Source organism: Malaclemys terrapin, chromosome 10, assembly GCF_027887155.1.
Source record: "Malaclemys terrapin pileata isolate rMalTer1 chromosome 10, rMalTer1.hap1, whole genome shotgun sequence".
In the NCBI taxonomy this organism is placed as follows: Eukaryota; Metazoa; Chordata; order Testudines; family Emydidae; genus Malaclemys; species Malaclemys terrapin.
Genome location: NC_071514.1, coordinates 38627536 through 38654499, shown reverse-complemented (window position 1 = coordinate 38654499; position 26964 = coordinate 38627536). Strand labels below are relative to the sequence as shown.

At 45.9% G+C, this 26964-nt stretch overlaps 1 protein-coding gene and 1 long non-coding RNA gene across 3 annotated transcripts in view; one reads left to right on the top strand and one right to left on the bottom strand.

The window, feature by feature from the left end:
* Positions 1-2122: 2122 nt before the first annotated feature.
* LOC128844453 (uncharacterized) lies at positions 2123-26913 on the bottom strand. Its single transcript, XR_008446475.1, has 3 exons — positions 26422-26913; positions 4524-4637; positions 2123-3256 (listed from the first exon to the last, which is right to left on the bottom strand). It is a non-coding gene; the product is annotated as an uncharacterized LOC128844453 (long non-coding RNA).
* The window catches only part of C10H15orf39 (chromosome 10 C15orf39 homolog), a 34100-nt gene continuing 28994 nt past the window's right edge, over positions 21859-26964 (top strand). For both annotated transcript variants that reach the window (XM_054042198.1, XM_054042199.1), the window contains exon 1: positions 21859-23518. The gene's annotated coding sequence lies outside the window, so the exon portion shown is untranslated. The remainder of the gene's footprint in view (positions 23519-26964) is intronic.

Genomic DNA, 26964 nt, shown 5'->3' with positions numbered 1-26964 from the left:
GCTGGGTCTGCAGGTTCGGCCGATTGTGGCTCCCACTGGCTGCGGTTTGCCGCTCCAGGCCAATGGGGGCTGTGGGAAGCGGCGCGGGACAAGGGATTTGCTGGCCACAGCTTCCCGCAGCCCCCATTGGCCTGGAACAGCGAACCGCGGCCAGTGGGAGCCGCGATCGGCCGAACCTGTGGACCCGGCAGGTAAACAAACTGGCCTGGACTGCCAGGGACTTTCCCTACACAAGCGGCGGCCCCAGTTTGAGAACCACTGCATTAAGGTCACTATTATTGAGTGCTTCAGCTATGTTCACCTCTTGGATTTGATCGTGTGTTCCACTTAGGACTAAATCAAGAATTGCCTCTCCACTTGTGCGTCCCATGACAAGCTGCTTCAAGAAATAGTCAATTATGGTGTCAAGAAATTTTATCTCTGCATCACGTCCTGAGGTGACATGTACCCAGTCAGTATGAGGATAGTTGAAATCACCTATTGTTGTTGCATTTTCTGCCTTTGAAGCCTCTCTAATCTTCCCATGCATTTCACAGTTACTGTCACCATCCTGGTCAGGTGGTTGGTAGCATATTCCTGCTACTACACTCTCATTGTACAAATATGGAATTTCTATCCCCACAGATTCTATGGTACAGTTTGAGTCTTCTAAGATTTGTACTTTCTATGACTTTATGCTTTCTTTCACATATAATCAGAGGGGTAGCCGTGTTAGTCTGAATCTGTAAAAAGCAACAGAGGGTCCTGTGGCACCTTTGAGACTAACAGAAGTATTGGGAGCATAAGCTTTCGTGGGTAAGAACCTCACTTCTTCAGATGCAAGAACCTCACTTCTTGCATCTGAAGAAGTGAGGTTCTTACCCACAAAAGCTTATGCTCCCAATACTTCTGTTAGTCTCAAAGGTGCCACAGGACCCTCTGTTGCTTTTCACATATAATGCCAGTCTCCCAGCAGCACAACCTACTCTATCATTCCTATATGTTTGGTTCTCTGGTACTATCATGTCCCATTGATTACCATCAAGTGCCATCAAGTTTCTACAATGCCTATTATACCAATATCCTCATTTAATGCCAGGCACTCTAGTTCACCCATCTTAGTATCTAGACTTCTAGCATTTGTATATAAGCATTTGTACATTTTATCAATATTCAGTTGCTTGCCTTCCTGTATTATATTAAATGGGACTCTTATATTTGACTGTTCCTCACTAGCTCCTACTTGTACTTTTGCCAACTTCTTTCCTATCCTTAGAGTTCCTTCTTTAATAAATTCACCCCTAGGGGATATGTCTGCCCATACCGTGTGCTCCTCTGCACCAGTCAGCTTTTCCCCAGGCCCTAGTTTAAAAAAATTATCTGCAACCTTTTTAATTTGACATGCCATCAGTCTGGTTCCATTCTGATTTAGATGGAGCCCATCCTTCCTGGAGAGCTTCCTCCTTTCCCAAAATGTTCCCCATTTCCTGATGACCAATATTATAGACTCATCCATACATTAAGATCCTGCAGTTCTGCCTGTCTTCCTGACCCTGTACATGGAACTGGAAGTATTTCAGAAATCTGTATATATCTTAGATATGTTTGTAGTAAAAACAAGACGTTTATTTAACAAAGAACAGAGGTTTGTGAACAAGCAAGTAGAAATAACAAAAAGAAATGGTTACATATAAAATAAAATCATAACATGCTTTCTGGAGCCTAAACTTAACTAACAAGGCACTATCATGTCATATAGTGTAAAAGTTCACTTTGACAGTCTGTGCCCCTGTAGTCACCCCTTGCACAATATTGTAAAAATCTTTGTACAAAGTATGCCTTGTGAGGTATCATTTGAATACTCATAATTTGCTGATCATTATTTTGTCCTAGTAAAATGTGTGGCAACATCGTATGTAAAGTTATAAGATTTCACTATATGGCATTACTGTCACACTTTTCCTGATTCGGGTCACAGCTGTGAATGCCAGATTCAGGACAGACTATAGGAAACAGGGCAGACACTCCAAAACTGGTGGTATATTCTATTTAAGATCTTACCAAGCCAGTAACAACAGTGAGCTCTTGTAGAACTACACTAGTTCACAGAGAGCCACACAACAGTCCCCTACGCACTCCAGCCCCTGGTTACCACTCAGACAACTGGACTTAGTGATGTAAGGTTATTAAAACCAAACTCTACCATACATTCCAATCCCAAAGAATCATACACTCACCCCCAGGTCAACATGTACTTTCAAGATATTACAAAAGACCACACTGCAGCCACACTTTCATAAACTAACTAAAGATTTATTTATTTTTAAAAGACAGAGCATTATTAAATGGTTAAAGGAATCATATACATTACAATCGATTTCAGAGTCTGTAGGTCAGTATAATAGAAGTGACAATAATTCTGCTAACTTGCAATAAGTGTTTCTGGATCACCCAAAAAGATCAGTCCTTTGTTTAAATCTTCCTTCATGTTTGAAAATCACAGTCCAGAAAAATGGAGCAGGACTGAAAACTAAGAATGATGTCATAGTCTGCAATTTATACCTCTTAGTCCAGGTGCATGGAAAGTTACTGGTACAAACATGGAGTCCTGGGTCACCTGTGCCTTGCTAAGTCATGAGGCATTCATTGCCTACGTGCTGCCTGAAGAGACCTCGTGAGGAGTCCCTGGAAAAGCTGATTGTCTTTAATGGCTGGCTAGTCTTGATGTAAATCTGTGTTGGGGGTGTTATCCAGAAACACAACAGGTTTGAGATACAAACACCTAGCAACATTTCATAACTTAACATACAATGATGATACATGCATAGAGACAGGATAATCGTGGTTAGCAGATTATAACTTTTCCAATAATAAAGTGGCATACTTTGTACAAGATTTATCACAACAGTGTGATACATCAGTGTAAACATGGTGACCTTTCCTTTATAGGACCACAGTTACTAAAACACATTCCAAATCTGGGGAGTGGTCAAACCAGATCCTCAGAGACAAAGGATAAACTGATGCCTCAGCCAGGTGTGAACAAGGTCAAATGGGCCATCACCTTCTAAGTGGCTATTCATTGGCAGGAAGAGGGACATGGGCAAAAAAATCTACATCTAAGCACAGAAATAGCATGGAGTTTCCAGCCACAGAGTCTGTCGGTCACCATGTTCCCAGCTGGAGATGTTTCTCAAAAAAGGGAGAGGACTATAAAAAGGAGGGACAGACACCCCAAATGATTCCTCCCTTCTCTCTGCCACGGCAGTCACAACACCTAAGGAACAAAAGAAGCAGCGTTGGATTCAGGGCCGGCTCTGGCTTTTTTGCCGCCCCAGGCAAAAAAGCCTCCGGCCACCCCCCGCAGCGCGGCAGGGGAGGGCAGGGGGGGGAGGGTGGCCGAAGCCCCGGGGGGAGGGTGGCGAGCCTCGGCCGGGGCTCCGCTCTCCCCGGCGGCAGGGCACCGGAGGGGGAGGGCGGCCGGAGCCCTGGGAGGAGGGCGGAGTGCCCAGCCGGGGCTCCGCTCTCCCCGGCTGCCAGAGCGCCGGGGGGAGGTCGGCGAGTCCCGGTTGGGGCTCCGCTCTCCCCGGCGGCCGGGGGGAGGGCGCCGGACGGGGAGGGTGGCCGGAGCCCTGGGAGGAGGGCGGAGTGCCCGGCCGGGGCTCCGCTCTCCCGGGCAGCCAGAGCGCCGGGGGGAGGGCGGTGAGTCCCAGTCGGGGCTCCGCTCTCCCCGGCGGCCGGAGCACTGGGAGGAGGGCGAAGTGCCCGGCCGGGGCTCCGCTCTCCCCGGCGGCCAGAGCGCCGAGGGGAGGGCGGAGTGCCCGGCCGGGCTCCGCTCTCCCCGGCGGCCGGAGCCGGAGCACCGCACCGTGCCGCCCCCCTCCAGGTGCCACCCCAAGCACAAGCTTGGTGGGCTGGTGCCTGGAGCCGGCCCTGGTTGGACTGGAAGGGCAGAATCCTGTCTGAACTTCTTTCCGCCAGGAGAATTGCTGAGAGAGACTTGCTTTCAATTTACCCCAGTTTAAGTTAGGCACTAATTGTGTTTTACTTTTATTTTACTTGTAACCAATTATGACATTTAGGCCTCATTACTTGTGCTCACTTAAAATCTCTTTGTAGTTAATAAGCTTGTTTTATTGTTTTATCTAACCCAGTATGTTTGAATGGAAGTGTCTGGGGAAACTCCACTTGGGATAACAGAAAGAATATGCACAAATCTTGTTAATAAAATGATGAACATGATCTGCACTTGTATTGTCTAGGATAAGGCCTTGCAGTGCATGACCCACACTTCTGGGGGGAAATGAGGGAGTGTGCTGATGTCGCCCTGCGATATATTTCAAGCTGGTAAAAGCCTCACTGTGACTGGCAGTTTGCAAGTGCACTGACATAGCTGGGAGTGACTTACATGCTAGAGGCTGTTTGTGAGCAATCCAGGAGTGGAAACAACAACAGCAAAGCAGTGTAAAGGGCACCCCAGGTGAGAGGGCAGGGGACATAGCTACTCACTAGTCTAGATTGTATCCTGTATATATCACACTCACCCAAAATCCTTCCAATATATTACAGCCAGGTTTGGCTGTTATCTTCCATTCATGAGACATCTCATTATCCTCCTGTCTTCTCAGTAGAAAGATCCTCTGTGCCTCTTTGCAATCCTAGATATATCAGAACAGTCCTTTGATCTTTATTCATAAAGAGGACACACCCTGTTGATTGATCTTCCCTGTGGCCTCCCTCTCTTTTAATTAGCATCTGGTTCCACATGCAGATAGGTTAAATTGTGAGATGTACAATACATACCTGCCTAGACACACAGAGAGAAGTGTCGCCTATCCCCTGCCTGAACAGAATCCATCCAGGGCTGGTCACCTCCTGGTGATTTGCCTTTAACTTCAAAACTTTAAGAACATAATTTCCAGTGTAGATAGATACAGACATTTTGCAATTACTAGGATGACCAGTGCAGTACTGGCTGTTGGTAGAGACCTCACACGCCACCCTTTGGTGCACTATTATGTAGACAGGCCCAGGGGATTCCTGTAAACCCCTATGTCCTCCCACCCCCATGCCCTGTGCCATTTGGCACCAAGAGGTTCCTGTGTCAGACACAGCTTATAAATATCTTACTTCAAGTAGTAGGGAGATGTCTCTAGAGGACAAGTGGTTGGTCAGGACTGAAAAAATAAACAGAGTCGCAGGTACGATGGAGACTAAGAGCAGCAGTTCAGAAGGAACGGAGGCCACGCGGCAGAAGTCTGAAGCCAGCGTGGTTCCTGAGTGCTCACAGAATGCCTAAAGACAGCAAATCACAGATAAAGTCACCCAAGTGATGAAGCTGAAGATAGGAATGATTGCTGCAGCGGCTGAGAAGCCTCAGAAATTAACGTGGAAACCACACCTCCAGAATTTGACAACCCACACCTCTCCCGCTGCTTTTAGCCCAGTCACGCATCAGACGCTGTAAGTGACTTGGCCTGCCTACACTAGGGATTTTTGGATGTAGCTCTCCCAGTGCTATCCCCAATCTAGATGCATTGCATTGGTTTAAAGTGGGGTTCACACTGGTTTGACCAAACCTGGTGTCATACTGGGGAAGCCCCGCTATGCACCTATGCAGAGCATCTACATTGGGGGTGTGAATCAATACAGCTACAGCCCCCCGCAAAAATCACTAATGTTGACAAACTCTTGGGCTTTGCCTTCTCTGCTAAAAAACGATGTGTTTTCACCATGCGCTAGACAACAATCACACATTAACTATCCTGCTGTAAAGTCATGGTGGAGACAAGGCTCTGAAGTTGTACCAGGAGGTAAACTAGGTTGAGGTCAACCCAGTACCCTTGCCTAGCTACTGCACTATAAACAGTACAGGTGCTTTGTCTTCACTAAGACTTTACAGTGAGATAACCATGGAGTGTCAGTGATCTCTCTGTAACTTCCTTCCCCTGCCCCCACACCTTTTTGGCAGTGATGACATAGCTTTAGAGGAGGGGCAGTTTCTCAGGCCATGTCTACACTACCAGCTAACTTGGCACTGCTGTTATCGATGCAGCAGTGTCGATTTAGCGGATCTAGTGAAGACACGCTAAGTTGATGGGAGAGTGCTCTCCCATCAAACTCTGTACTCCATCTCCCCGAAAGATGGAAGCTATGTTGATGGGAGACACCCTCCCATCGACATAGTGCGGTGTAGACACCGCTGTAAGTCGATTGTACGTAACTGAAGTAGCATAACTTGCATTGACTTACAACATTAGTGTAGACCAGCCCTCAGATAGATCATGGAGGATTTTGAGAAGGAAAGAACAACAAAGTGATTACAGAGGGGTATGAACGCTGATTTAGTGAAAGCAGTGTAGATGCCTTTGTGGACACTCCTATTTAAGAATGGCTTATTTTTGGTTTAAGCAAACATGATTCTGGGATGTATTAACAAGTGTGTTGTGAGCAAGACACGAGAAGTCATTCTTCCGCTCTAGCTTTGGTTTAAGCTTAAACCTGTCAACTTAAACTAAACCGAAAACCTGGTTTAAACTGAAATAAGATCATCCAGGCAGCCTTGAATGTTAACTGTTCACTAAACAATGTATCTGAAAGTCCATATGTGGAACATTCAAGGATAAAGGTGCTGAGCTTCTCCTGCAAGATGCTCAATATCCTCAGATTTGCACTGGAGTCAGGACAGAATCAGGCTCTTAATCAGTTCAAAAAAATTAGATACAATTTTGAGCTTACGTTACTCTCATTCAAGAATTCAAACTTGTTGCTATGGTCATAACTAGAATGAATGGGTGTGGCGGATCCAGATGAGCTAATCAGAGGGGAAGTGATAACAAATCATGGTCCTGAATCAAACTCTCAGGTCCAAATACCTCTGAACTCTGGAGAAGTTTGGATCTGTCATTATATCAGTCTGCCTTGCTGGATCACACACAGGATCAGGGCCTAGGAAGCATGCATTTATTTGTATAAACACCGATAGAAAAAAAAAAGATGCTTTGGATACTAGAATGGTGGGTGTGGTACAGGAACCCACAATAACAGTGACTATAATAGGTCTTAATGATTCCATATCTTGGGAGGAAAGTTTATGACAACAAATATTTATTTCAGAAAATAAATAAAATAAAATAAAACTGCATCTGTTTCCACTTCCCGGCTCTTTGAGCTCTGGTCAAGTGAAAAACTTCTCTGGAAATCTGGGGAGGCTGTAGGGAGGACCTTTGTCATACCCAGCAGTAATCAAAAGTTCTTAATAAGAAAAAATATAATTCAAGAGTTGGAAAATAAACCTATCCCAAGTAAAGCTACTAAAAATGAGGAAAAAGTTGAACTATTTAAATAAAGTCTTAATACTGTTATGAAAGAGGGTACTACATAAATACCGGGAAATAAATGTAAATTTATAACTGGAAATATTCATAAAAATATACTGCTCCACAGACAAATTTTCTAGGGAATCACCAAGAGACAAAAGCATGGAATACACCATAATGCTGTTTTCACACAGTCACTTCTCACTGCAGAAAGGCATGTTAGGATCTCCACTTAAAAACTGGCTGATCGGTTGAAAATAATACTAACAGCAATAGTTAATAATTGCTCACATAGCTTAGTTTCCCCAGGAATCTGACACAAATGCATAAGAACATAAGAATGGCCGTACTGGGTCAGACCAAAGGTCCATCTAGCCCAGTATCCTGTCTTCCAACAGTGGCCAATGCCAGGTGCCCCAGAGGGAATGAACAGAACAAGTAATCATCAAATGATCCATTCCCTGTCACCCATTCCCAGTGTCTGGCAAACAGAGGCTAGGGACACCATTTCATAGATTCAAGGACTGGAAGGGACCTCGAGAGGTCATCAAGTCCAATCCACTGCCCTCATGGCAGGACCAAATTCTGACCATCCCTGATAGACATTTATCTAACCTACTCTTAAATATCTCCAGAGATGGAGATTCCATAACCTCCCTAGGCAGTTTATTCCAGTGTTTAACCACTCTGACAGTTAGGAACTTTTTCCTAATGTCCAACCTAAACCTCCCTTGCTGTAGTTTAAGCCCATTGCTTCTTGTTCTATCCTTAGAGGCTAAGGTGAACAAGTTTTCTCCGTCCTCCTCATGACACCCTTTTAGATACCTGAAAACTGCAATCATGTCCCCTCTCAGTCTTCTCTTTTCCAAACTAAACAAACCCAATTCTTTCAGCCTTCCTTCATAGGTCATGTTCTCTAGACCATTAATCATTCTTGTTGCTCTTCTCTGGACTCTCTCCAATTTCTACACAACTTTCTTGAAATGCGGTGCCCAGAACTGGACACAATACTCCAGCTGAGGCCTAACCAGAGCAGAGTAGAGCAGAGCGGAAGAATGACTTCTCATGTCTTGCTCACAACACACCTGTTAATACATCCCAGAATCATGTTTGCTTTTTTTGCAACAGCATCACACTGTTGACTCATATTTAGCTTGTGGTCCACTATAACCCCTAGATCCCTTTCTGCCGTACTCCTTCCTAGACAGTCTCTTCCCATTCTGTATGTGTGAAACTGATTTTTCCTTCCTAAGTGGAGCACTTTGCATTTGTCTTTGTTAAACTTCATCCTGTTTACCTCAGACCATTTCTCCAATTTGTCCAGATCATTTTGAATTATGACCCTGTCCTCCAAAGCAGTTGCAATCCCTCCCAGTTTGGTATCATCTGCAAACTTAATAAGCGTACTTTCTATGCCAATATCTAAGTCGTTAATAAAGAAATTGAACAGAGCCAGTCCCAAAACAGACCCCTGCGGAACCCTACTTGTTATGCCTTTCCAGCAGGATTGGGAACCATTAATAACAACTCTCTGAGTATGGTTATCCAGCCAGTTATGCACCCACCTTATAGTAGCCCCATCTAAATTGTATTTCCCTAGTTCCTGCCCATCCTGGCTAATAGCTATCCTCCATGAACTTATCTAGTTCTTTTTTGAACTCTGTTATAGTCTTGGCCTTCGCAACATACTCTGGCAAGGAGTTCCACAGGTTGACTGTGCATTGTGTGAAAAAATACTTCCTTTTGTTTGTTTTAAACCTGCTGCCTATTAATTTCATTTGTTGACCCCTGGTTCTTGTGCTCAAATAAATTTGTTAGTCTCTAAGGTGCCACAAGTACTCCTGTTCTTTTTGCGGATACAGACTAACACGGGTGCTACTCTGAAATCTGGTTCTTGTGTTATGAGAAGGAGTAAATAACACTTCCTTACTTACTTTCTTCACACCAGTCATGATTTTATAGACCTCTATCATATCCTGCCTTAGTCGTCTCTTTTCCAAGCTGAAAAGTCCCAGTCTTATTAATCTCTCCTCATATGACTTGCAGCCATTCCATACCCCTAATCATTTTTGTTGCCCTTTTCTGAATCTTTTCCAATTCCAATATATCTTTTTTAAGATGGGGTGGCCACATCTGCACGCAATATTCAAGATGTGGGCATACATGGATTTATATAGAGGCAATATGATATTTTCTGTCTTATTAGCTATCCCTTTCTTAATGGTTCCCAACATTCTGTTCGCATTTTTGATTGCCGCTGCACATGGAGTAGATGTTTTCAGAGAACTATCCACTATGACTCCAAGATCATAGAATCACAGAACTGGAAGGGACCTGAGAGGTCATCTAGTCCAGTCCCCTACACTCATGGTAGAACTAAGTATTACCTAGACCAGAGGTGGGCAAACTATGGCCCGCAGGCCACATCCGGCCTGCGGGACCATCCTGCCCGTCCCCTGAGCTCCTGGCCTGGGAGGCTAGCCCCCTGCCCCTCCCCTGCTGTCCCCCATCCCCTGCAGCCTCAGCTTGCTTGCTCCGCCGCCAGCACAATGCTCTGGGCGGTGGGGCTGTGAGCTCCTGGGGCAGTGCAGCTGTAGAGCTCGGCCTGACCTGGTGCTCTGTGCTGTGTGGTGGCGGCGGCAGCAGCATGGCCTGGCTGCAGCCGGGCAGCGCGGCTGTAGCGCCTCCAGCCACCGGTGCTCCAGGCAGCGTGGTAAGGGGGCGGGGGAGGGGGGTTGGCTTGAGGGCAGGGGGGTTCAGGATGATAGTCAGGGGGCGGGGGTCTGGATAAGGGTCAGGGTGGTCGGGGTGAACAGGGGGTTGAATGGGGGCAGGGGTCCCGTGAGGGCAGTCAGGAAGGAGGGGGGGTTGGATGTGGCAGCAGGGGGCAGTCAGGGGCAGGGGTCCCGGGGGGGGGGGCGTCAGGAATGAGGGGAGGGGTTGGATGGGGCGGCGGAGGTCAGGTGGTGGTCAGGGGACAGGGAGCGGGGGTATGTGGATGGGGCAGGGGTCCCAGAAGGGCTGTCAGGGAACAGGGGGAGTTGGATGGGGCAGGAGTCCCGGGGGGGAGGCAGATTAGTAGGGGGGGTGTGAGCCACGACCCCCTCCCCTAACCGGCCCTCTATATAATCTACGAAACCCAATGCGACCCTCAGGCCAAAAAGTTTGCCCATTCCTGACAGGTGTTTGTCTAACCTGCTCTTAAAAACCTCTAATGATGGAGATTCCACAACCTCCCTAGGCAATTTATTCCAGTGCTTAAGCACCATGACAGTTAGGAAGTTTTTCCTAATGTCCAACCTAAACCTCCCTTGCTGCAATTTAAGCCAATTGCTTCTTGTCCTATCCTCAGAGGTTAAGAAAAACAGTTCTTCTCCCTCCTCCTTGTAACAACCTTTTATGTACTTGAAAACTGTCATCATGTTCCTGTGATGTTATTGACAGGAACTGTGCTCATATAGATCATTGTTGCAAACAGGGTCATATGGTTGTACCAGGTCTTGTACAGAGGAGGCCAAGTGGGGTGTCTATGGAAAGGTTGCAGTTTGCTGGTTATGATTATGCTGTCTATATGTAACATTTTTGTATCTGAAGTTATGAATATTGACTATGTACTTGTTTGATTCTAAGTAGACTCAGTGAAGCATTTGGTCAGCTTCTTGAGAAAGGACTATTCTCAGTAAGTGCCCAATCAAGAAACACTTAACTGACAATAGACTTTGGGAGATGCCAATCCACATCTGAGCTTTCCTGGGAAGGTTCAAACTGTTGTAGGAGCAGCAGTGATCTGTATGCTATGTATACCTATATGCTCAAAAGGTCTGTTACACCTCCCCCCCCTTTTTGTCTCCTCTCCCTCTTTGAATACCTGTGAAGTGGCTTTCCCTCTCCCCCTCCCTCCTGGAATGCTTGTGGGATTAATGGGCTGCTTGAACAGCTGGAAGATCAGAAGAGCTCCCAGATAGACAAGGTGTCTGGAACTCTAATTAGGCAGTGATCACACACGCAATACATGGACACTTCATGGACACTGCCCAAGGTGGAGTGTGACCAACCAGATGTGGCCAAGTCATATGTAGTCGCAGGCCATGCAGAGCAGGTCCTTAAAAGGGGAAGGGGCCATATGCTCAGGAGTGCACTTACAAGACTGTACAGGAACTCCTCACTTAACATTGTAGTTATGTTCCTGAAAAATGCGACTTTAAGCGAAACGATGTTAAGTGAATCCAATTTCCCCATAAGAATTAATGTAAATGAGGGGGCTAGGTTCCAGGGAATTTTTTTTCACCAGACAAAAGGCTATATATTATATATATATATACACACACACACACACACACACACACACACACACGCAGTATAAGTTTTAAACAAACAATTTAATTTTGGTACACAGTGATGATGATTGTGAAGCTTGGTTGAGGTGGAGGAGTCAGAGGGTGGGATATTTCCCAGGGAATGACTGAGTCCTCAAGGGTTAACTCTAACAACACTCTACAAGGCAGCAGGAAAGGAGGGAGGACAGACAGAGACACACACCCTGTGTGTGAGAGAAAAAATGCGCATTTCCCCTTTAAGTAGCTGACCCCAGGCTTAAGTACATTGCCTTGTTAATTAAATCAGCTTGCTGAGACCTGAGATGGTAGTTACTGCCTAGAAGCTCCCTCCCTCCCTTGTGTGTCCCCCCTGCTCTATGGAAGATGGGGTAAGCGGGGTGCAGGAGCAGAGGGGAGGGGGAGACACCCTGACATTAGCCCCCCTTTTCCCCCCTCCCCCCGTACAGCAAGCAGGAGTCTCTGGGAGCAGCTCCAAGGCAGAGGGCAGGAGCAGCACATGGCAGTGGGGGGAGGGACAGTTGCTGCACAGGGAACTTAGGGGAGTGGGGAGCTGATAGGGGGGCTGCCGGTCCACCCTGGTTCCAACCGCCTACCAGCTAGCTGCAACGGGCTGCTCTTCCTGCAAGCAGTGGACAAAACAGGCGGCTGCCAAACGACGTTAGAAGGGACGGAGCATTTCACAACTTTAAATGAGCATGTTCCCTAATTGATCAGCAACTTAAAATCGAAACAAGGTTAACCGGGACGTCTTCAAGTGAGGAGTTCCTGTACCTTCCATAAAGGCCCTTCACTCGGACCGCCTTGCTAGTGGTTCGCCGCGTTGCATTCTGTCATGTCTCGGGAAGATTTACCTTCTTTGCACCGTGCATCGCTGTACTGTGGGACACTTACCTTGAAGGATTCTGACATCTCCAGTGCCGTGCCTGTCCTGGGAGTGTGAGTGTGACCCCCCCCCCGCCCTTCTTTTGAGCTTAGCTATCAGTATAATAAACATGCTGCTTTCTGTCAAACTCTGGTGGGTCATTAGTCTTCCCTAAGCTTACTAGCTGGCCCAGTTTTGGGTAACACAAACTAACATGTAAACAATGGCGTTGGCCTGCAAAAAGCTGATTCATTCATAGACAGATGACTTGCCTAGGTGGCTACAGACTCCATCTTGTGGCTGTGATCTTACACAGGAGAACAAAGGGGTTTCCTCCCACAAGAGAAAGAATATAAAAGGCCCTAAAACCCCCTCCATTTTGTCTTCAGCTAGCTCAAGAGATAGCCTCTCCACCCCAAAGAGATGCCCAAAAGAAACTGGAACAAAGGACAGTAACTAGGGGGGTGTGAGTGATTGCTGGACCCAGACTAGGAAGGAGTCTAGTCTGTGAAAGAAGCTTATTGGAACATCTCTGAGCGTGAGATTTTATCTGTAATCAGTTTCTTAATGTATTAGGCTTAAACTTGCGTGTTTTGTTTTATTTTGCTTGGTAACTTACTTCGTTCTATCTGTTATTACTTGGAACCACTTAAATCCTACTTTTTATATTTTATAAAATCACTTTTTGCTTATTAATTAACCCAGAGGAAATATTAATACCTGGGGAGCAAACAACTGTGCAGATCTCTCTATCAGTGTTATAGAGGGTGGACAATTTATTAGTTTACCCTGTATAAGCTTTATACAGAGTAAAATGGATTTATTTGGGGTTTGGACCCCATTGGGAACTGGGTATCTGGGTGCTGGAGACAGGAGCAGTTCTTAAGCTGTTTTCAGTTAAGTCTGCAGCTTTTGGGGGATGTGGTTCAGACCTGGGTCTGTGTTTGTAGCAGGCTAGTGTGTCTGGCTCAACAAGACAGGGTACTGAAGTCCCAAGTGAGGTAGTCTCAACACATCAGGTGGCAGTCCCAAGGGGGTTTCTGTGACCCAACCCATCACAGTCCCCTCTCAGTCTTCTCTTTTCCAGACTAAACAACCCAAAAGAAAGATCTCTTTCTTGAGTGGTAACAGCTAATTTAGACCACGTCATTTTATATGTATTGTTGGGATTATGTTTTCCAATATGCATTACTTTGCATTTATCCACATTGAATTTCATCTGCCATTTTGTTGCCCAGTCACCCAGTTTTGAGAGATCCTTTTGTAGCTTTTCGAAATCTGCCTGGGACTTAACTATCTTGAGTAGTTTTGTATCATCTGTAAATTTTCCCACCTCATTAACCTGTCCTTTAAATTGGCTTCTGTACCCAATGACTGGAAGTTAGCTAATGTAACACCAATATTTAAAAAGGGCTCTAGAGGTGATCCCTGCAATTACAACCGGTAAGTCTAACGTCGGTACCAGGCAAATTAGTCGAAACAATAGTTAAGAATAAAATTGTCAGACACATAGAAAAACATAAACTGTTGAGCAATAGGCAACACGGTTTCTGTAAAGGGAAATCGTGTCTTACTAATCTATTAGAGTTCTTTGAAGGGCTCAACAAACATGTGGACAAGGGGGATCCAGTGGACTTAGTGTACTTAGATTTCCAGAAAGCCTTTGACAAGGTCCCTCACCAAAGGCTCTTACGTAAATTAAGCTGTCATGGGATAAAAGGGAAGGTCCTTTCATGGATTGAGAACTGGTTAAAAGACAGGGAACAAAGGGTAGGAATTAATGGTAAATTCTCAGAATGGAGAGGGGTAACTAGTGGTGTTCCCCCAGGGTCAGTCCTCGGACCGATCCTATTCAACTTATTCATAAAGGTTCTGGAGAAAGGGGTAAACAGTGAGGTGGCAAAGTTTGCAGATGATACTAAACTGCTCAGGATAGTTAAGACCAAAGCAGACTGTGCCGAACTTCAAAAAGATCTCACAAAACTAAGTGATTGGGCAACAAAATGGCAAATGAAATTTAATGTGGATAAATGTAAAGTAATGCACATTGGAAAAAATAACCCCAACTATACATACAATATGATGGGGGCTAATTTAGCTACAACAAGTCAGGAAAAAGATCTTGGAGTCATCGTGGATAGTTCTCTGAAGATGTCCACGCAGTGTGCAGAGGCGGTCAAAAAAGCAAACAGGATGTTAGGAATCATTAAAAAGGGGATAGAGAATAAGACTGAGAATATATTATTGCCCTTATATAAATCGATGGTCCGCCCACATCTCGAATACTGCATACAGATGTGGTCTCCTCATCTCAAAAAAGCTATACTGGCACTAGAAAAGGTTCAGAAAAGGGCAACTAAAATGATTAGGGGTTTGGAACTGGTCCCATATGAGGAGAGATTAAAGAGGCTAGGACTCTTCAGCTTGGAAAAGAGGAGACTAAGGGGGGATATGATAGAGGTATACAAAATCATGAGTGATGTGGAGAAAGTGGATAAGGAAAAGTTATTTACTTATTCCCATAATACAAGAACTAGGGAATTGTATGAACAATGAAACAAATGAAATTAATAGGCAGCAGGTTTAAAACACATACAAGGAAGTTCTTCACGCAGCGCACAGTCAACTTGTGGAACTCCTTACCTGAGGAGGTTGTGAAGGCTAGGACTATAACAGCATTTAAAAGAGAACTGGATAAATTCATGGTGGTTAAGTCCATTAATGGCTATTAGCCAGGATGGGTAAGGAATGGTGTCCCTAACCTCTGTTTGTCAGAGGATGGAGATGGATGGCAGGAGAGAGATCATTTGATCATTGCTTGTTAGGTCCACTCCCTCTGGGGCATCTGGCATTGGCCACTGTCGGTAGACAGGATACTGGGCTAGATGGACCTTTGGTCTGACCCGGTATGGCCATTCTTATGTTCTTATTGTTTACCCCTTTTTCCAGATCATTTATGAATATGATGAATAGGACTGGGCCCAGTAGAGACCCCTGGGGGACACCACTATTTACCTCTCTCTCAGAATAGGCTTTTGAGTGTGTGGAGTGGATCTATAATTCATGGTGGATGTTTTAAAGAGATTTGGTTTGTGAGTACATTTTCTAACTGGTGGAAGAATATTTTATGCTTTCATCTTGTCTAGTGGAGTGCATTCATGGTCGCAAATAAGCTTAAATGATGTGTTATTATACATCTCAAATATAGATGGATCCTTATCTGTCATATACTAAATAAAAGTGAAATTTTGTGCCATAATTAAATTACAGTAAACTCTGATGATATCAGTACGTGCAAATAAGAAACCTTATCACTTTCCTACTTGATGGTTTTAATGGGTGTGAATCCAAATACACCTATCTGTGTATTAAAAGTCAACAAAGACATCAATGTAAAATTATGTAATTGGCTAATTGCAAGAAAACACAACCGGGTGGTAAAAATTACCTCTGGCATATCTAGGAAGATAGGGTTACCATACTTAACAAATAAAAAAAGAGGACCCTCCACGGGGTCCTGGCCCCGCCCATTTCCCACCCCCAGCCCCGCCCCAACTCCGCCCTTTCCCCGCCCCAACCCCACCCTAACTCCCCCCTCCCACTCCCACTCCCACTCCCAGCCACGCGGAAAGGGCTGCCCGAGCACTACCGGCTTCACGGTTTGCCGGGCAGCCCCCAGAGCCTGTGCCCCCGTCCGGCGCTTCCCCAGCACAGCTGGAGCCCAGAAGGGGAAGCGCCCAGACGGGGGAGCAGGGTCTGGAGGCTGCCCGGCAAACCGTGAAGCCGGTAGCGCTTGGGCTTCGGGCAGCCCCCTTGCCTCCGGACCCTCCGCCCCCAGCCGGGCACTTCCCTGACTCTTCGGCTCTGTTTAAGAGCCGAGCTGCCCCAGCACTACCGGCTTCGGGCAGCCCCCGTGCCTCCGGACCCTGCGCCGCCGGAGCCCGGGAGGGGAAGTGCCCGGCTGGCGGCTGGGGTCCGGAGGCAAGGGGGCTGCCTGAAGCCCATAGCGCTCGGGCAGCTCGGCTCTTAAACAGAGCCGAAGAGTCAGGGGAGGAGCAGAGCAGCCGCGGGAGGGGAAGTGCCCGGCCACCATTTTCCCGGACATGTTTGGCTTTTTGGCAATTCCCCCCAGATGGAGGTTTGATTGCCGAAAAGCCGGACATGTCCGGGAAAAACTGGATGTATGGTAACCCTATAGGAAGAGCTGAGATTCTATGAAGACTCTTCCAAACTATTCCATTTTCATTATCAGAATCAGACCTTGTCGTCAAACATATTAATTAAATATGTTGAAAAAAATAAAAGTTTAAACAAACCCCCTGAGTTTGCAGATAGAAGGACTCAACAGTTTTTAGGCCCCAATTCAAGAAAGTACTTAAGCAGATATTTAACTTTAAGCACATTCTGTTATTTGCTGAAAGGGGGTATAAAAGAGGTTTGAACTGCTTCAATCATCTCAATAGGGTGTTAAATCTGAAATGTAGTTAGGAGAATTTAAATGTCTATTTTGTTAACTATTCCACTGATGATAACTTTAGCAGAAACACTCAGCTACTCTGGGATTGTGAGAAGAGTTTGGCATTTAGGTACAATATTTCCACCTCCCACCTCTGACTCCTGAGGCTCAAGAGGATTTTCAGTACACATAAATCACAGAATTAAATACAAAACCACAAAAATGGTCGGAATACAGATCAAACACATTAAACCGTCTTTGTGAGCAAATTTAAACTTAGATTTATATTAAGTAATAACAAGCATTTTACCGGACACCTTTGTGTACACACTTTTCTCCTCTCCTTCCTCATTGCTGATCTATAACAACAGCAATATCCTCAATAAAAGTTGGTGAGCCACAATTCGACTGGTCAGATAAGGTAAGTATATTCTGTGAAAAAGTTTGAATGAGATAAAAATTCATTTTATCTAAAGTTTTTCATGGAATTTTTGAATAAAACAAAATATGTCATTTAATTTCCAATTACATTTTTGTTTCATTGAAGTTTTTTTTTTTTTTTTTTAAAATTTCTCCCACTGGAAAGTGAGGAAAAATAATGTTAAGAAATACACACAATTAAAACTTCCTATACTTATCAAAACATTTTGTTTGGTTGAAAAAATTCCAAAAGAAATGGAACCCTCCCCTCCCCCGCAGCTCTTGAATTCCTTCAAAAAGCCAGTTTTCATAAAAAATTTAAAAAAATGCAATAATTTCTAACCACAATAATGTTATATTGAATCAGTAGCCAAAAAATAATATAAACCTTGAAAACAACATATTTTTCATATAATCCCCATTCAGAGGTTGGTAATTTAGCTAGTGTCAGCCACTTTTCTTCTTTCCCTCACTTCTCCTCTTGGACCCCACAGGAAGTGGAGAGGGAATGGGGGAGCTAGAGAAATGAGACACTACTGAGTTTCTCTGCCTAGAACAGATATAACAATAGGTCTGAAAGAAGTGTGAACTGATCTCATTCATCACAATGGAGTGTTAACTCAGAAGCCTGGTACTGGAATGGTGAATGCCAACATGGCTAATTTTTTCACTGCTGATTGTTTTAGGGTTGGTCTACACATAGAAATTGCAGATTCAATTAAATCAGTTATTAAATCAATGTAATTAAATCCCTTAATTTAAGGCTCTTAAATTAAGTAAATTACATCAATTTTAGCCACACCTAAACTGATTTAACAAATCACATGGGGGTGACACCAGTTTAACACTAGTCTGTGTAACCAATCAGTTGCAATACACCTGTATTGTTGTACTCAGCCTATCCCCGGTTGAGCAGGGGTTGAACATGCAACAAACCATGACTCCTTCCCCCTCCTCCAATTTAAGGAAGAGCTACTGCTGCTGGTTAACTGCTAATGGCCTTCTTTTCTTTGTGCTTTGTCACTCTACAGGAGTAGAGCTCAACTCCTGCAGTATATAGGAGAGGAGGAGCCAGGAGGCAGCATATAAAAGAGAATGAGCTGACTAGTAGGCAGTTCTCCCTCAATGCTGTTCTAGACCTGACCTAGTAGCAGCTGACTGAGCTTAAACAGAAGGTAGGTGAAATGAAGTAAGACCCTGGGGGTGTGTGGCAGTCTTATCATCTAGCAATGAAATGTTCTCCCATGACAATTCACCATCCACTCTTTAGTGTTCTATATGATGAGAAAGACACAGCATGGCTGAGTGGCAGCTGTGAGTTCTAATCCTGCCTTTCCACTGGCTTACTATGTGGTATTGGGAAAGTCACTTAACCTCTTAATGTCTCCTTCTGAAACACTGACAATACTTTCTGGAGTATAGTGAGGGTTAATTGTTGGTTAGCTAATGTTTGCACAGCCCTTTGAAGAGGTAAGGGCTAAATATCAATGGCAAGAAATGCACTTAGGGCCTGATGCTCCACAGCCTTGCACTTTGTGTAGTTAACTTTTTTTGTGCAAAGTACATGTAAATAGATGGCATATCAGGTTGGGAGTCTTGTGTGTCCTCTGCATGGAGGTGAATGAAGCAAGGCAGCGAAGAATCAGGCCTTTAATGTATGTTTGAAAAGTGATGTTGCCCTGACTTCCCGCCTAGTTTAACTGGCCTGATTTGCAGGGACACTGAGAGCACCATTAACTTCAATATGAGCTGTGTGCTCTCAACACTTCTGAAAAAACGGCCCTTGTCCTAATATATAATAATCTGCACAACTGTAAAAACGTTCTGGGGGGTGAGATTATTCTGAGCTCCCTCTTAATAAATATTGCAGGCTGCTTAGGACTTCAAAAGAAAAGTCCTAGATTTCATGGGTCTGCCCACTTAGGTCAGCTACAAGTCCTCAGTTTATTTAGGGCTCCCCCACAATGCCAGCACATGACCTCTTGGCTCCTAATAGGATGTTGCACCATTAGGCGAGGACAAGACCTTATCATGGACTGATGCAATGTCAGGAAGTAGCGTCAGAGTGACGCAACTCTTTCCTCCCACTGGCTAAAGACAAAATAAGTAGTCTCATGTCTGGGAGTGTTTTTAAAACACAAATATTTCCTTGGGGGTGGGGGGAGAAGGGAGAATGATCTTTGGCCTCTATTTAGTTATCTTTCCATTTATAGTTCTGCTTGCAGGGCGGGAAGGATTGTTTTCCTGTGTGTAACTACATTGCTGTATTTATCAGAAATAAACTGCATTAGTTCCTGCTGTGGTGTAAACTCCTGCCCAGAAATCAATTTGGTGGGGTTGGACAGAGTGAAAGTGTGTGTTTGTTCTAATTGAGCTCTTTCCAAAATCAACAAACTCTATACGCAGTCCCGGAATAGCTGGATGTTTCTGTTAATATACGACATGAAATAGTTACACAAGAAGTAGGCTCCAGAGTCAACATGTGACTGAGATATATAATTTGAGTCAATCTGCTGACTCAGGAAGACACACTGTATGGTTCACATTTTTTTTGAGTGACCGTTTAAATTCTCAGAAACTGATGCCCCTGCTCAGCCCACTTCCTGATGATGTTTTAGGGCCATTCCTGTATGCGCCCCCGAGATAAAAGTTAGTTAGCTCTACGGTGAGATCACTCTTCAAAAGAAAAACAATCCTAGCCCAACCCCAAACTCCACCAACTCTCACTAGCATGGAAGGGAGGTTTCCTCACTTCAGAGTGGTTTTACAACTTGTCTTCACTGCAGTATTTTGTTCCAGGTACAACTCAAGTGTTACCCTTCATCTGACTCCTGTCCACAACCACAAATCTGCAGCTGAAGTTAAATGGTGCTTTAAACCTTAGCTAGATATCTAGTCATTGGTGGGTTGAAGCTCTAATACTATTTGTAGTACTTGGGCAGGTGGGTCTAGGCCTACCCCCTTAAACCAGACCACAAATGATTTCTGGGGACAACAAATGGGGGGGGCGGGGAGCGGACCCAACTCATGGAAGTGAGGTCAAAGGTAAAAAATAAAGGGATCCAGGGGAGGACACTAAGCAGAGATCCCCCCCGACAACACCCACTGCTCCTCAAAGGCGTCTAAGGTGTATATGGACACTGCCTACAGAAACTCTGCTTGGAGACCTGACCAAACGAGAGAACGGAAATAAACCCTACAGTCCCCAACCACTCCCCCATCCGGCTTCCTTCTCCGGGTATGATGGATGGCATCTTGGCCAGCACCGGGAGGAGGTTGTTGAGGTGGTCCTGTGACTTTGTGGAGTAGATCAGGAGATGTGGGGAGAAGTGCAGCAAGGCTCTCAGTAAAAGGTTTTGGAGGAACTGGAAGAGGGGCTGTAACCTAACGCATTCTACGTAGACTTGCGCCAGGATCTACCTCGCATCACGAAAAGGACAGGAGTCAGAGGACTTCATGGACTGTGCCAGGTTACGTGCCCCTGCTCACAGCTCTGTGGAGGAGCCGCCAACGAATATCCCCAGTGGGCTGTGGAATACAGGCTGGTCTGCTAGGTTCCTCACTAGCCATAAATGGCAGAACCTGGCGTCAGGGCAGGACATAAGGGCAAGGAAATGGATGGTGTGAAGCATGAGCATGCACAGATGTTTTCTGGGTGTGGTTTGGAGGTAGACCAGCTGGATATTGTGCAGCCAGCTCAGGTGTTGTGCTGGGGGCCTCATGGGGCATGCTGATGGCATGTTCCAGAGGGTGAGGGGTGGGTGAGGAGCACCCTCCTGCAGGACCTGTGTGAGGAAAGCAAGAGAAGCATGAGTCCAGTCTGCCCTTGCCTTCTGGGTCACATGATGTGATGCACTGGCCAACTGCTGCGGGTCCACCCAGCCCCTCTGAGCATAGTTCAGAAGATCTCAGTCTGGGCGTGCCAGTCAGGACCAATCTCCGGCACACCAAGGGTAACTCCGTCACTTGCACACGTAGATGGGGGTTGTGTAGCAGAGGTTTGGCATGGAGATCCTTCCCCTTGGCAGTTGCTACAGACCTGGGTGCTGACACTAGCTTCCAGTCAAGAAGATCTCAGGGGAGATGTCTCAGGTGGAGATAAAAGAGCTGCTGGTCTCTGAGGCTGTCAAGGCTGCTTCCCCACTCTGAACTTTAGGGTACAAATGTGGGGGCCTGCATGAAAACTTCTAAGCTTAACTACCAGCTTAGATCTGGTCCACTGCCACCATTCCCAAGTGGATTCCCTTCCCTGGGAAGCCTTGAGAAACTCTTCACCAATTCCCTGGTGAATACAGATCCAAACCCCTTGGATCTTAAAGCAGGGAGAAATGAACCACCCCCCCTCCTTCCTTCCACCAACTCCTGGTTAATACAGATCCAACCCCTTTGGATCCAAAAACAAGGAAAAAATCAATCAGGTTCTTAAAAAGAAGACTTTAATTAAAGAAAAAAGGTAAAAATCATCTCTGTAAAATCAGTATGGAAAATAACTTTTCAGGGTAATCAAACTTAAAGAGCTCAGAGGACCCCCCCTCTATCTGTGTTTGCTGTACTTTGAACCTGAGGCTAAACACTCTAGTAAAGGTACATTTACAAGTTGAGAAAACAAAGGAAAACTAACACGCCTTGCCTGGCTATTTACTTACAAGTTTGAAATATGAGAGACTTGTTTAGAAAGATGTGGAGAACCTGGATTGATGTCTGGTCCCTCTCAGTCCCAAGAGCGAACGAACTCCCAAAGAGCACAAACAAAAGCCTTCCCACCCCGCAAGATTTGAAAGTATCTTGTCCCCTTATTGGTCCTTTGGGTCAGATGTCAGCCAGGTTACCTGAGCTTCTTAACCCTTTACAGGTAAAAGATTTTGGAGTCTCTGGCCAGGAAGGATTTTATAGTACCGTACACAGGAGAGCTGTTACCCTTCCCTTTATAGTTATGATAGAGGTGGTGGAGGAAGGCACGTGCCTGCACACTCTACCTGCACTGTAGAGGAGTCTGTGCAGGGTCTAAAGGTGGAAGGTGTAGACCTGGCTGTGGAAGCAGACCCGGCCCAGTCTGCTTTCCCCACAGGGGAGGCTCAGGACACCTGCAGAGACCCAGTATAGCCCCCTGCAGAAAAATTCCTTCTGGAGGTGGGCCGGGGTGCATGGGGTGGGCTTGGCTGCTGAATCACTGCCCGAGCAAGGCTAGGACCAGCTCGTTGAGCACCAGCATCCTCCTCCGAAGGGAAAGACACCAAATCAGCCCCATCTCCCCCTGCAACCAGTCAGACACCTAGATTGATTCACTTCGCTGAGGAGGAATTAGTGGCAGAAGGGTACACACCCACATAGAGCAGTGGGCCCAGGCCCCACCAGAGGGCCCCAGGCTCCAGTGGGAGGTAGGACGTCTCAATGCCACTCCACTGGAGTTGGCCAGGCTCATGGCTCTGCCTCGCTCATCAACTCATGCTGTGTAGCTGTGGCTTGAGCCTGGCCAGCTCCTTCAGCGCAGTGGTCGTCACGGTGAGCGGAGGCAAAGTCTCCATGTGGCCGCGAAACACTTTGCAAGTCTCTTCAATCCCACGCCCAGGTCACAATCTCAGCCCATGCAGGCTGCCCTCAAACTGAGTCCCGGCTCAGCTCCTGCCAGCACTTCTTTCCCTTTCAACTCCTCCCTCTTCTCCACCCTCTCCCTAGGGCCCCCCTTATCCTCCTACCCCTTTCCCCTTCCTCCCACTGACTAACTTCCTCTTCACATTCACAATGCAACGGGTTCTCAGCTCTGGCCGGCAGCGGCTCCAAACCCGTTCCTGCGGTGGAGTGTTTTTCTTCCCCTCTTGATCCGGAGCAGCCCGGGAGGAAAAGCCTGTCAGGGCTGAATTTACAGCCCTGGATGCCTGCCTGGCCCGATCGCTCTCACGCGGACGGAGTGGAGCTGGGACCAGCGCTCCCTCGCTCGGAGGTGGATGCGGCGTGGCTGGGAGCGCACGGCGGGCTTTGGGAAGAGAGGTACCCAGACGTGGCTGCTGAGCGCCCGGCTTCACCGCCCTGCCCCGCGCAGACAGCCCCTTCCTCCGCCGGAGCCGCCCGCTGGCTCTGGACCATGCGCCCGGGGAGGGCCAGTTTACCTGCGGGGAGCAGCCGGTCCCGGCACCAGCAGCCACAGGTAAGCCCAGCCGCCCCCCACTCACAGCAGCCAGCCGGTTAAGTCAGGACAACGCGCTGGGGGCGAGGCGAGACATTTCAATCTCTCGTTTGGCCATCCCTGGCTGTCCCCGTGCCCAGAGGAGAGGGGCACTGCCAGACCCGCAGCCTGCGACTGCCCCGTGAGCTGGGGGCAGAACAAGTCACTCTGCAAAATTGCTTCGTCTCTCCATTCCCCAGCACCCCCCTTAAAAAGCACCGCATAGTTTGTCGTGTGAGGCAGGGAGCGGAGAGGAACTGAAAGATCTGTTATTGCATCAGATTACTGGAGGCTGGGGGAATAGAAACTGGAGAGGTAAATGTGGTTCCTCCCTCTGTGTAGGAAACTCAGCATGGACTGTGCAGAGGCCTGGGTGGGGATCTGAGATGGAGAATTCCTTGACCATCCCCCCTTCCTTGGGTATTACCAAGGCTTTTAGCTAGTTGTTTAGTCTACTTGGTGGATTTGGGCTAATGCCAAAAATGTGCTTCATAGAATGATTCTATGATGTCTCTTGGCAAGTTCCTTCTTTTTCTTACAGTCTGGAACCATTTGTTTTTAAGAAAACTCTCTCCATTTTAAAAAAGAATCATAATTTTTTATTTTAAAAAATGCCTTTTTTTCTGTCGTCCTGAGGTGCCCCAGCATGTATGCAAGCACAACTTCTGGAGAGGAAGAGTTCTCAGATTACAATTTTCTGTGTATAGATTCTTCTATGGTCTGTTTAAACCCGATTCACTAGTGGTATTTATTGTTTCTCGTTTCCCTTCAATTTTATCACTCCTTAACAGTGATAAAATGACTGGACTGGAGCCTGGCCTGTGGCCATGAGAATAACTTTCAGCAACTGGCAATATAATCTTTTGTAAAAGGGGCTGGTTATAATCCGCCCCTCTGACACAAAGGTTATTCTCATGGCCACAGGCCAGGCTCCAGTCCAGTCATTTTATCACTGTTAAGGAGTGATAAAATTGAAGGGAAACGAGAAACAATAAATACCACTAGTGAATCGGGTTTAAACAGACCATAGAAGAATCTATACACAGAAAATTGTAATTTGAGAACTCTTCCTCTCCAGAAGTTGTGCTTGCATACATGCTGGGGCACCTCAGGACGACAGAAAAAAAGGCATTTTTTAAAATAAAAAATTAACAGTGAGTTTTCCCCAAGCCCCTCCCCCCTTGACTGTACTGGGTTTTTATTAATTCTCACAGATTGTCCTGTCTGTCTGTCTGTTTTCTTGTTAAGAGAATAATGTGCTCTTCAGGCTTCAGTTACAGCTTCTTACCTATTTATGACAGGTTTCAGAGTAGCAGCCGTGAAGTGGGCTGTAGTCCACGAAAGCTTATGCTCTAATAAATTTGTTAGTCTCTAAGGTGCCACAAGTACTCCTGTTCTTTTTACCCATTTATGGAGAGTTTAAGTTCCTGTGGTTTATGTACAATGTGTATGTTGGGCCAAATGCTGTTTTCAGCAATGTATTCAACTCTCTCATTTAAATCAACAGGCATTGATGAACAGATCTAAATAAGTACTGTAAGGTTTATTTTTATGGTAACTATAGTACTTGCATCAACAAAGGGGCTCAGTGGGCAGAACCTAGGAAATACCATTTGTGTGAATGTGTGTATTGAATAAATGCCATTTATTCAATAGTGTATGTGCACATGCATGAGCTTTCAGTTATGTTTTGGCTAAAGCTTTTCTTAATTCTTTAATAGATCATTAGAGCAAGTATAGTTACACTTAAATATTTAGTGCTTTGTGTTGTCTGCCTTTAAGTGGCCACCAGCTCTAAAATGTATGTCTCGGCTTGTTATATCTTAAATTAAACTGGTACGTTTGAACCAGATCTGTGCATAAGACAGCACCTGCAAACAAATACCCTATCTTTATAGCTTATTTGCTACAAGCATTCAGATAGTACTATCTCTTTTTGGATACAAAGCACACTTGATTGTTCTCCTGCCTTATTGGACCAGCTCTACACTAAGGCATAGAGCATTCTTCCTTACTTATGATACTCTTCAAGTGCTCTTAGAAATAATTCTCCTATTTGCAATAAAAATGATGCACACCTGCAGGTAGGGATGGGAGTGAGTGAGTACACAACTTCTTAAACATTAAACATTAACTCAGAATAAGTGAATTTGGTTAAAGGGAAAACTTGGCTTTACTCTTCCTCACCATTTGAAAGATCCAATAGTGAGGTGCTTCTTCAGGAGAATAAGCTGTGCAATGTGAGTAAGGGCTTGAACTTTGACATCTTCCAGACCTGATCCTGCCACTGACCTCAATGCTGGCTCGAACCCTAAGTCAAAGGCTGCTGGAGACAGGGCCGGCTCCAGGCACCAGCCTGTCAAGCAGATGCTTGGGGCGGCTGCTCCAGAGAGGGGCGGCACATCTAGGTATTTGGTGGCAATTCGGTTGGACGGTCCCTCATTCCCACTCAGAGCGAAGGACCTCCCGCCGAATTGCCTCAGCAGATCGCGATCATGGCTTTTTTTTTTTTTTTTTTTTTTGGCTGCTTGGGGCGGCCAAAACCCTGGAGCCGGCCCTGGCTGGAGAAGTTATTGGAAGCTGATCTCCTTTGTAGGGGCCCAGGGTCTCTGAGATCATGAAACCAGCATTGCAACTGGACAGAAACTCTCATAATTGTAGGGCGAATTCCAGTAGCTTTTGGGCAACATTTTAAAACACTTACACTTTAAGACAGAAAAATCTGACTGCCTTCGCAAGCTGCTTGTTTCATATGATGTCAGTTTTGTTTTCACATGATAGCTACCACCAGTGTTATCCAAAATGGTGCCCACTGTCTTATAAAATGCATATTTGCAGGTTATAAATGGATCCAGGACCTGGCAACAGGATCAAGTACTTCCTACCTCTTTAGGCTGTCAGTTCAAATCCGGCCTGTGTGCTGGCTAAAGCTGTTATCATCTGGTCACCAATGTGGGCTGTAGAGAGTTGTCTCAGCTGTCGGTCCAGCGCCATTTGCATGCATTAAAAGCAGCTTTTAACAGTGTATTCTCAGTGAGAAGGGCTTCTAGCAACAAGGTGCTTTTTGTCTCTTTGAAATAGCAGTGCTGAACTGAGCAAAATGCTGGCCTGAAGAAGAGCTCTATGGAGCTCAAAAGCTTGTCTCTTTCACCAGCAGAAGTTGGTCCAGTAAAAGATATGGCCTCACCCACCTGGTCTCTCTCAAAATGGGTACAGACCTTTTGAGGCTGGAGTTCTCTCCCATTTCCCATCTTTTGGCATCCCTTCCTCTATCTTGCCATCCATGCCTTGTCCCTGCCCCAGAATCTTTTGTCCTTTCCCGTGTGCTTCATGGGACCCAACAGCACAGATGGAGCTTCAAAGGAGGCTCTGCAGTAGTTGGCAAAGCTGCTTATAAGGAATCCAGAACTGAGGAGGACCCTGGCTGG